Genomic DNA, 11,876 nt, shown 5'->3' on the forward strand with positions numbered 1-11,876 from the left:
AAAATCCAAAAGCCAAGGTGAAAAAGAAATGTATACACTGGGAATCACTAATTTCCCCATTCCTGGAGAGCCTGGTTTTCCACTTAATGCAATTTATGCCAAACCTGCAAACAAACAGGAAGATGAGGTGATGAGGGCCTACTTACAGCAGCTGAGACAAGAGACTGGACTGAGACTTTGTGAGAAAGTTTTTGACCCTCAGAATGATAAGCCAAGCAAGTGATGGACTTGCTTTGTGAAGAGACAGTTCATGAACAAGAGTCTTTCAGGACCTGGACAGTGAAAGGAGCCTGGGCAGACACTTTCCACAGCCGTGGGCAGCGTTTTACAGCAAGATGTACACAGTTCTTTGCCTTTATTTGATAAAGTTTTATACAGAAGAAAAAAAAATCATATCCCCAGCCTGGATGTCTACCCTCAATTCCAGGTACTATGTATCTACTTGTCATATCCACTTAGATATTCAAATGGTGTCTCATACTCAACATTCCTAGTACCAAATTCATGATTCCCCACTAACCACCAATCTCCCAGGTCTGCTTCTTCTCCAGTCTTCCCTTAGCAAATAACTTCATGCTTCCAGTTTCCTACATGAAAACAATGCAGATATTTGTCTCCTTTTTTATTCTCACATCTCCAAAGCTGTCCATCAACAAATGCTGTCAACTCTCTGTTTGAAATATATCTAGCATTTCATCACTTCTTGCCACATTATTGCTACCATCTTGGTCTAAGTCATTATCATTTCTTGCCTAGACTATTACAGTTGGCTTCTACCTAGTCTCTCCACTTCCACTCCTTTCTATCCAGAGTCTCTTCTTAGTGGAACAGCCAGAGTGATTCTTTAAAAATATTGTTTGTGCCAGCCCTCTGCTCAGAGGCTGCTAGTGGCTTTCCAGACCTCACCAAAAGTAGAAGCCAAAGTCCTTTGAACCACTTCAAGACTCTGCCAGATCTGGGCCCTGGCCATTCTTTTGACTTCATCTTCTTCTTCAGTACCTTCAGTTCACTCTACAATGGCTACACAGGCCTCTTACCTATTCTTTTAACAAAGAAAAGATCTCAGGACCTTTGCATGTTCTGTTTCCCACTACTGGAATATTCTTCCCCCAAAGTCTACATAAGCTCCTTGCTTCATTAAGTCTTGCTCCAATGCCACCTTATTATGAGGCCTTTCCTATACAACATAATAGTGCCCATCTTCAGAACTCCCTATCCCTTACCCTGCTTCATTGCCTTCTGTATCACCCTCTGATCTACTGCATTTATTTGTTTGTATATTTATTGCTTTCACTCAATTGCATGAAAGAACTATGAAAACTGGAACTGCATCTTCATTGTCATCTTCATCACTGTCTTTTATTGCCACCACTTAGAAAAGCACTCAGCACGTGGTTCGTATGTAATAAATATTTGAATGAGTAAAATTCAACTAAATACAAGGTCAATGGTGCCTAGCACACTACCTAGAAGGTCATAGTGGTTTAATAAACATCTATTAAATAAGTGAATGAATCAGTTTCCAGGACTGTGGAGGCATGGACCCACTCATAGGCAGAAAGCAAGATCCAGTTGGGGAAAGATATTATGAAGCAATTAATTGAATAACATGTAAATATATCATTGCCAAGTAAGCCCTGGGACTAGGCACAGCAGGATATTTCACACCATCTGCAATGAGATGGGATGTTGACCGAGTGACCCTCCTAGGGTGGGATTGGGTTTCTCAGGACCAGCTGATGAGAGGAATTCCCAGATCAGGGCTCATCCAGAAGCCAAACCTAGGAAATTCATCAAATTTAGAAGATGGAATGGGTCACCAGAAGCAAAGATTCAGACTCAGATGAAGGAAGAACCATGGCTAGTATTCCATTCTTGGGAAGTGGCATTTGAATCAAGCATGGAGGAGACAGGGTGGTGGATTACCTTCAAAGAAACAAATGAGCAATACATGGAGAGTTTTGATACAATGGAGATAGTATTCTAGGCCTAAAACCCAGGCTCCGGTTTGGCATTAAGGTACAGAGAAATACACAGCATGACTGTATCATGTGTTCCAGCTTGAAATCCTATTCATTCAGTCCCAGACACAAACCTTTACCCGATATAACCTACTCCGACCCAGTATGGGTGTCTGACTGTAAGAGATAAGGCAGTCTGTAAAAACTGCAAAGCCAGAGTCCCGATTGGCCAGTTCTGCAAAGGCCTCATCTGGGAAACCCATCGTTTGGTTTCCCAAGCCGTTCCACTGGAATCAGGTATTTTCCTCTTGTAAAACCAGCCACAAAATACAACTTATAAAAAGCCCAAACCACTCCACCAGTCCAGCCAGAAAGCACAACTCCTCTCAGCTTTCTAAGAATGCCTGCCATGTAATGAAAAACACATCACCCAGCTTCCACACGCACGCACGCGCGCTCCAGTTGGACGGGGAGCTGGCACTTCCTCCTGCCAGAGCATCCCTCCCCCTGCCCCGTGACAGCGCATCCTCGCCCCGCCACCACAGCCACAACTGGAACACACCCCTCAGTCTTCCCTGCTCCCCCAGTTGGGGTGCCAACGTCTGCTCTTAAACTGTTAAAAGTGAATAATCAAAGGCCATTGAAAAAAGGGGACACTTACTTGAATCAATGTCTTCTTGAGGCTTTTGAAAGGTGCAGCAGGCATAAAATTTAATATTGATTTTGGGGCACATTCCATTCCCCCTTTCAGAGTCATTTCAGGATGACAAATAATTTGTTTTGATCCATACAGGGCACTTCTGCCTACCGGCCACACATGAGTCCCCGGCCCTCTGAGTGAGGCTCAGCTGGCTTTTTTCTGGCCACTTCTGTCAATTGGTTCTCCCCTCCTTAAATTTCTTGGTTCCTGCCGTCCCCTTCTGCTTGCTCCTCTTAGCTCCTGTTCTAATTTCAACTGTCATTTCCCCCGCTCTCCCGAGTGCTCTGAGCTCCTGTTCTAATTTTTCATGTCTTCTCCCAGTGCTGCCCTCCTTTCTGTCTCTCTGACCCTCTCCTTCTTGCCTTCTCTTTTTCTCTGACTCCTACTCTTCCATGTCCCATCGGAGGCTTTGCCTCAGGTTTCACTTCGGCTTCAGTATTCTGCATACTGTTTCACGCAGCCAATAATAGGATGTCCGATCTGCTCTGCATAAATCCCAGACTCACAAGAGTAAAATAGGATTTTTCCCCACGTCCTTCTAAACCCACATTTGAATCTCATCTCCCCTCAATATTTCCTACCGCTTCCTTCCCTTCCAGATTCTACCTGCAGTTGGAATAATCTCAGGAAATCTGTTTTTAAATGCCTTGGTTGATATGAACAAAATATAGGGAACTGGTCTGAGAACTCTCATTGCCATACAATTCTGGTCCAATTTAATTTTCTAAAGAAGTTTAAGTGACTTTCCAGTGATTAGCCAGGTTAGGTTGAGCCAAGATCTGCTGGGACCCCGTCATTCCTTCCAACAACGCTTAACCGGATAAGGAAGTTACAGCCACGTTTTGTAAGTGATGTTTCTCGGGGGTCTTTCTCTCCTCTCCGTTGCAGATAGAAACAACCACACTCTTGTTCATTATACTCAGAGCGATTTGTATTATTCGCAAACTGCTTCACCAAGTGTGTATATTGGCAAACAATCTGGGTGGAATTTTGAATTTTGAACACACTGGTCTGGCCCAGAATGAAAGAAATGTTCAACAAATGTGGTGTGGGGATATGGAAAGGAATTCCTACTTGCCTTGAATTTCCATGCTCCTTAAGACAGGGAAGGTAGTGGATTCAGTCTACATGTTGGTTCTGAAGGGCAAAGAGCTCCTCCTGTAAAATTTTCCCAGCTTGGGGCATTTGAATCATCCCATACTAAAGAATGCATCCATGCCCATAAGAAAGGTTACAGAGACTGTATCAGGACACATTTTGATTTCTAGGTCATTGTCTGGAGGCAAGGGCATCTTTTAGACTTACATAGAATTTTCCCATCACTGCTTGGCAAATGAAAATAACGTAGTCAACCACCTGGTGGTTTCCAGGAGACTATTTTCATTTTATGTAGTTGACCGGTCCTGTTGGCAAACCTCATCTGAAACATAACATTTTACATTTGTTGGAAATATATTCATATATAGAGAAGGAGAAAATTTGAATCGAACAGGTCAGAGTTTAAAACTGTACATACCACATCTTATTCTTTCAAGAAGTCATTGACAATCTTTCTGGAACTATTTTTGAAGTGCTTTCAGAAGTTACAAATGACACAATTTTCTTGGCTCTGTATTATTGCTACTATCTTTACAGATGGTAAATGAAAGTTTGGGGTTATGACATTCAACCCACACTGACTCAGTAAACTTTCTGAGTGTCCACTTTGTACCCAGTGCCGTGATGAGGGGCATAGGGGTCACAAAGATGAATAAGCCCAAGTTCCTTCTCTGGAGGTGCTTCCAGCTAAAGGTCATGTCAAGGGTCAACCAAAAAGCCTTAACCTCATCTGAAAATCTTAATCCCAAATACTCTTCTTCACACAATAACCCTAGCGTTAAACCTCTCTGGGGCATCTGACTTCTTAAAAAAAAAAAAAAAAAAGACCATAAAACACAGGAAGAAAGGGCTCTACATATGTTCTGTTTTTTCACTCGCTACTTACAAAATTGACAGACTATATACGAACTTCTCAAATACTGGTGGAGAACAAAATAAAGATGCCATGCACATTTAGTGCCATGTATGTTTCTGAAGCTTCCCCTGCTTTTAATTAAATAATTTTCCTTTTTTAACAATCTCCAGGTTTTTTTTTTTTTCCCCATGAGAGAGAATGAGCTGAAAAACAAAAACATGGGGGAGGGGGAAGACCCATAGCTCTGTTGAGAAGCAGGAAGTTATGTGAAACCTTGTTTGCCCTTTGTGCTGCGAAGCAGTTTGCCGAAGAGCTGTAACCCTGCACTTTGCTACACAAACCACCTACAGAAGTGGCGGAGGTCAGCGTGGGAAAAGAAGGGGCGCCCCGGGCCCAGAGTGACAACACAGGTCAGGGCTCCAGGCATCTCAGGACGAAAAGTAAAACCATTGAGACTGTTTTGAGTAGTTCAGAGCTGCTGGCTTTCTTTCTGACTCTTTCTCCTCCTCCTTTTTTTTTGGTTAAATTCCGAATCGTTAGGAATCTATTAAACATGCTGATCCATTTGAACACCATCTAGGGACCTCCACTGACTCCAAATTAAACCCATCTCCTGTTTTGCTGCCACAGAATGGTTCAGAGGTTGTGTTCTCTCCACTGTTGTCTGTGAGGATGAGAAGGAAGGAGGGACTTCTCTATAGAATAGGAGGGCACGGGCTGCCCTCTGCCATAGTTGCAGGGTGTCCTAGTGATGCCACAGGGACCTGGGGTCGCCCAAGGAGGACATGGGGCTGGACTCCAGCAGTGTCTTCTCTTTTCTTACATAAATTGGGGTTAAATGTATTGTATGCTGGAATAAAGGGCTCTGGCAAAAAACAAAATTTGAAAATGATCGAAAGAGGAAATATTTACCGTTAGGCCCTCAACTATTCAGTTAATCAAAGGTGTTTTGTGTGTGTGTGTGTGTGTGTGTATGTTTTAATTATTCTTGTTGCCTGTGCTTTTCCTTTCATTTCTTGATCCCTGCTGCCTTTTTTAATTCATTCTATGTATTTGGGTACAAGACAGAAATGTCTTTATAGCTTCCACACGTACTATAGCTTCCACACATATAGTTTCCACATGTACTATAACAGAGAATTCTGTGTTGGGGCCCAAATGACTCCATGGGCTTTCTGAAATTTCTGTTTCTTTGTAGTATAGGGGTGTATTTATGTTTTTAGGCTAGCAAGATATTTAATTTTCAGGCCAAAATGTCATTTTGTACTTCCCAGGATTGCGTTGGAGCAGGAGATTTCATACTCAGGTATGTAGCAGTATCTTCTGGAGGGATAATGAGCTTGGCATGGCTGGCCTCAAGTCCCCTCACTCCCAGGAGTTACAAATTCAGCAAATTGAGGGAAGCCCGAGAATGTACATTTTTAATACATTTCCCAGGGATGATAGATCTGTGACTGGAAACAATTATTTCCTTGTTTACTCTGTTCTCTCTCAGGTGAGCATATGTAGCCTGCAGTACAAGAACCACAAGTGTCTGGAAAGCTCTTTCAGGTTCACTGTCCTGTATCGCTGTGCTCTACCTCTCTGTATTGCTTCTCAAAGGCCGTGTGCTGTGGATTCCGAAGGAAGAGGTGGAAGGATGGTCAAGATCTTGTGGCTTCTTGTGATGGAGACAGACATGGTCTGCACTGCAGTGCTGGGGTTTGGAAATGCAAGAGTGGGACTCCACTTGGTAGGATTCTGCTGAGAGCTCTCTTCCTGGTTTATAGACACACAGCAGTCTCCTTGATCTGTCCTCATGGGGCATCTGTTCAGGCTCTTGTGTTTTCAGCGCCTCGGGGGGGCACGTCATGCACACCATCTCAGGAAGAATAGCAGATGGATGTCAGTGTATCTGTCCCACCAACAATGATGCAATCATGTCAATGTTTGTGAATCAAGTAGCCTTGCTCAGCCATGGTATTATCACCTGAAACTATATTTCTCACACTGCCTTTTTCATGAGATTGTTGTGAGGTCACATAAGGCTTCCAGGGAAAGAGAATTTTGGCCTAACAGAGCAGTTCACTGAGTGTGATCCCTGCTTGAGCAGCATCAGTATAACCCACCATCATCTGCCAGTCAGAGAGCCTCACTTTGAGCACTACTGACTCAGAATAAAATTTCTCAAACTTTGCCTGGCGCACTTGTTAAGTAGACCAGTTTCCAGGGCTTTTCCCAGGAAATTTTGATTCAGAAAACTGGAATAAAACCTGGGAATCAGAAAAAAAGAAAAAACCTGGGAATTAGTATTCTTATTTCATTTAAAAAAAAAAGCATTAAAAAAAAAAAAGTGTTCCAGGTGAAACTTAATTTCTGGGGAATTTATTTTGTCTGTAGTATCAATTGAACACATCTTTGCAGGTTGTTTGCTGAGTTAGGTCACCGGTGGTTGATCTTCTCCATATGTCTATGTATCTGATTTAAGGTCAAGAAAGAAAGGAAAGTTGTCTGAATCAGTTTAGCTCTTGGAGAGTCAAGAAGAGGTAGCAATTTCTTGGGTGTGGTATGTGGATAAGGAGGACAGGCAGTCAGAAAAGAGAGGCATATAAGAAAGCCCAAGTACTGTGAGCTTGAGAAATAGCAATTGTTTTGAAAAGGCCATAGATGTTCTAGCTCCATCCATACTACATGGTATCATGACTATCTGTTTGGCCAACAGTTTCCCCACAAGGTTTTGAGCTTCTTTGGAAGGGCAGAGACTGAGTCTTAGCCCCTTACCCCAGTATATGGTGTTCTCATCCAGGCCCATGAGTGAATGCATGGTGGGCAAGAGGGCAAGAGGACAGGCAGGAAGGATTAAGTTTGGTGCCAGTTTATAGAAGATTATAAAAGAACTAAATGCCATGGTAAATAGTTTGTACCTAAAAAATACTGTGACACTTAGAAAGTTAGTTGAATGGAGGGAATGCTGCAACCCAATATGTGTTGTAAAAATCCACCTGGGTGAAGACATAGCAGGTAGACTGAGCAGAGTGTAGAGGTCAAAGCCAGAGAATCCCATAGGAGGCCAATGCAATGGACCTTGGAAAGAGATGTATCTGGAACAGAAAGAGGGCTTCCTTATGACAACAGAGAGGGCTGAAGAAGATGGCTGAAGTAGACAAGGCAAGACTCACCCCACCGCAGTGGAGGTGAAAGGAACAGTTAATGGCAGCTTGAGCTTCCAATTCACATCCCTTGGGGAGAGGAGGGTGTGTGGTTAATTAAAAACTAAAGAACACACTGAGTGTTATATGCAACTGATGAATTATTGAAAACTACTCTGAAAGTAATGGTGTACTACATGTTGGCAAATTGAATTTAAATTAAAAAAATTAAAAAAAATTAAATACAAACCGTGTGGCGTAAGACGATGAATTTTGTTTTCAATTGGAATACCCATGGAACATCCAGGCCCATTGGAAACAGGTTAGCAGCTCAGGAAAATGGTAGATATGAGACCATTAGCATTTAAATGTGGATGCTTTAAGTGTGGATGGGTTCACCTAGTTTTTGTTTATTTTTGTCAGCTTGCTTTTATCTACCCTCTCCCCACTCCTGTCCATAGGTAAAAAATGCTATTAGGAGAGTAGATGGGACAGATAAAAGTTGGTGAAGTAAATCAAGAAAATTGTGGAAGCAAACACTCATAATATGTTCTTTGGCTGATTCACCTATTTCTGCATTCAACCTTACTGACTTTCTACATGGGTGAAGCTAGTCTTTATTGTAGTGTCATAAACATAGAAATTTTTGAAAAAAAGAATTTCACAAAATGACACCGAGAAATCGACAGTTGGACGATTGTAGTCATTCCTTCTTTCCTCAGACATATTCTAGGCATTTAGATATCACATGCCAGACACTGGTTTTGGCCCCGGATACTGCCATGAACAGGACAGCACCTGTGCTTATAGAGTTTATGTTCTTTCAGGGGAGACTTTGGTCTACCCAGTATACATGTTTAGGAGTTCTTTGTAATATAACTAGAATATTTCATGCTGCCATTCACAAATCCATTTAACAGAAAGGGGAGTATGATGTGCCATGGAGGGTATTTTATTATGTACAATCTGTCTTTTCCCTCTGATGTTGATGGAGGGATTCCATTCTTTCCACTTCAGTCAAGATGAATCTCATCTATCTATCATGGGATTCACAGAAAGACCTGTGAACGGTTTGTGTGACAGCCTCAGAAGGAGATATTCATTCTTGCTTTTGGTCTCCAGAAGTCACAGTGTTGGGCCAAGCTTGGAAACAGAAGTAATTGTGCTGCTTTAACCAACCTTACATTCATCTCTGGGTGAATGCACTTTTATCCTTCTAATCATCATGTTAACCATCTGTGGAAAGGCATAAATTTCAGATTCCAGAAGTCTGATGAATCAACTAGAACATAATTAAACTTAACCAAATCTCTTTTCTTTCCTCTGGAGTGCTCAGCATACTGCATAATAAGGTCATGGCTAGGAAAGTACATTTTGAGTAACTGTAAGTGTGAGGGTAGACTGAATCCACTGGACTTGGAAAGCACTGTAGACCAGCATGGGTTTAACTCACAGCTCTACCACCTACTAAATGTGTGGTCTTGGAGGCTGATTCACTTCTCTGAGTTTAATGTCCTCCATAGCATGATTATGGCAGGATCAATCTTGGAGTGTTGTTGCAAAGGCTAAATGAAATTGCATATATAGATTTGGAGACATTGGAGTGTCTTCACATTTCACAACTCACAACCTTCCCTGACAAGTACTGCCAAACTACATGAATGAGCCTGGAGTGGCTGTATTGTGGTTATAAGGTCCTGTCTCCCCACTCACCATGGACTGGAGAAGTGTGCCTCTGTCCTAAACCAGACTGAGTAGATGATCTCTTCCCATATTTGGCACTTGCCATTGAGAGATACAGAAACTGAGAATTGCTGAACTGAATTCTAGCAAAATCAGAGCCTAGAAGGTCAGTGGATTCCTGCTGTCTGGATCTCTGGGCTCCCTGATTCTTCTCTTCCTGGATATCACTTCTACCTTAAATTTCATGAGATACCCTGTTATTCTTTCAATAGATCTCATCCTAGAAGGTCAGTGGATTCCTGCTGTCTGGATCTCTGGGCTCCCTGATTCTTCTCTTCCTGGATATCACTTCTACCTTAAATTTCATGAGATACCCTGTTGTTCTTTCAATAGATCTCATCCTAGAAGGTCAGTGGATTCCTGCTGTCTGGATCTCTGGGCTCCCTGATTCTTCTCTTCCTGGATATCACTTCTACCTTAAATTTCATGAGATACCCCATTGTTCTTTCAATAGATCTCATCTTCAGCTGGAGTTCGATTCTGATTACTCACCTCTTAAATAAACTCTTAAGAGTGTCTCCCATTGAACACTTGAGGTTCTTTCAAATTTGCTTCTTCTAGTCTCAAAGGTTGTACCTCCATCTATTAGTTGCTAAGCTGGACCTCTTGGCATCTTTCTAAAAACTCTCTTCATCATATCTAGTTCTGTTCTGAAACCACATTGACATTATTTTTTCCCAAAAATATATTTTTTTCCAAACCCTTCATTTCAGTGACTATCTCTCACCTGGTCTCATCTCTCTCAAGATAGTTTTCTCCATTTCTACTCCAGCCTTCCTTCAGTTCCTTCTCCAACAAAGTGATAGGGAGAGAGATTCTTCCAAAAGTGGATCCTATAAACTGGATCATGCAACTCCTCTGCTGAAATCCTTTCCATGGCCTCCTATTGAACTTGGAATAAAATCTCATCTCTATCTCCCACTGCTCTACACCTGTCCATCATTCCAGCTCTATCTCCTACTTCTTTTGACCATAGTCCCTGCTCCTTGGTGCCCTCCTTGTTTTGGTTTCTCAAAAGTTATAGATCATCCTACTCTGAGGCCTTTTCATGTGTGATTTCCTCTTTTGATTCTTTTCTTTCAAATGACTCATTAAATCCCTTTACCTACCTAATACCCTTACCTACTTTTACCTGCAAGATTTTCCCTGACCCTCAACATCTGAAGTTGATTCCCTGATAATACATGTTCTTTATAACCAATGGAAAAGAGGCTCCAGGCATCTATAGTAATAGGTGTGTTTACCTCTTCTCTCCCATGTCACTGTATGCTACATGAAGATAGGGAGCATGCAGACTTCATTTCCCACCTACCTCCAGTGATATAGGATGTTAACATAGGATACCTAGATGGCTGCCATGACATCATGAAGATGATCATAGGAATGAGCAATGCTGCTTAAGCCAAGGCAAGGCAAGGTAAGTGGGCATCACTCAGCAGGTCAATTAACTTGAAATCAAAGAATCATCGCCATAAAGCACTTGAGCACTTTCAGATGAAAACTCCACTTCTCTCTCTAACTGCAGAGTTGTCCTAGGCAGGCAATGCAAAAGGATAGAAATAAACCAAGGTCGATGAAAACGCTATTACATTCAGAGGGGATATTTTCCATTCGTTTTAAAATTAAAGTCTCATGCAAGCAGCAGAAAAATACACCACAGATTCTTTAGCTTGATTGTTTCAACTTTTAATAGTAAAGTCAATATGTGCCTCCAACTAACTGCTGGGGATTGTTCTGTGATTGCCAGGTTGTTTTATGTATGTGAAGCAACAAAACAATATAAGGTGACAAACAAAAGATGGAAAAATATATAAAAGGGGAAAAAAAGTTGGCTGTGTGCTACCTCAGGCTTTAAAACTCTTCTTATACACTTCACCGCGAAGTCTATTAAAGCAAAATATAGTGGAAATACAATGTACTGCAATGAATGTCTTCAAACTAGCAATTTAGCGCAAAAGCTGAGGGCAGTTCTTATGCACCGACTTTTAATACCAAGACGATTTGTGGTCTCACAAAGTTCCTGCCTTAGGCAAAAGTTGTGCTGGTTCTAATAGGCCTAGTTTGTTGGCTGTCAGAATAATGGAGAATTTGGTAGTGGAGGGGCTGGATGCTGTAAACAGTGAAGATAATTAGAAGGTCTGCTGGGAGGATTGTGAAGCTGGTTTATATTCGGTAGCAGGGGAAACGGTTTGTTAGGAGACTGGGGTGTGACACAGTGTAGTCTGGGTTCCGGAAGGTTTATTGGGGGGTGGAATTCTGTGGGTCACCGGACAGGCTGCTATTGTTTTGTGATTATAATGCTACTGTTACTCCTACTACTATTAAGTTAATCATAATAATATTATTATTGGGGCATCTGGGTGACTCAGTCGGTTAAGCATCCAACTCTT

At 41.9% G+C, this 11,876-nt stretch overlaps 1 long non-coding RNA gene across 1 annotated transcript in view; it reads right to left on the reverse strand.

Annotated features, from left to right (window-relative positions):
• LOC144297130 (uncharacterized) overlaps nt 1-3,059 on the reverse strand; it is a 200,023-nt gene extending 196,964 nt beyond the window's left edge. Inside the window, exon 1 of the long non-coding RNA XR_013364221.1 lies at nt 2,623-3,059. This is a non-coding gene — a long non-coding RNA (uncharacterized LOC144297130). The remainder of the gene's footprint in view (nt 1-2,622) is intronic.
• Between the last annotated feature and the right edge of the window lie 8,817 nt (nt 3,060-11,876).

Source organism: Canis aureus, chromosome 2 (genome assembly GCF_053574225.1).
Source record: "Canis aureus isolate CA01 chromosome 2, VMU_Caureus_v.1.0, whole genome shotgun sequence".
Taxonomy (NCBI): Eukaryota; Metazoa; Chordata; class Mammalia; order Carnivora; family Canidae; genus Canis; species Canis aureus.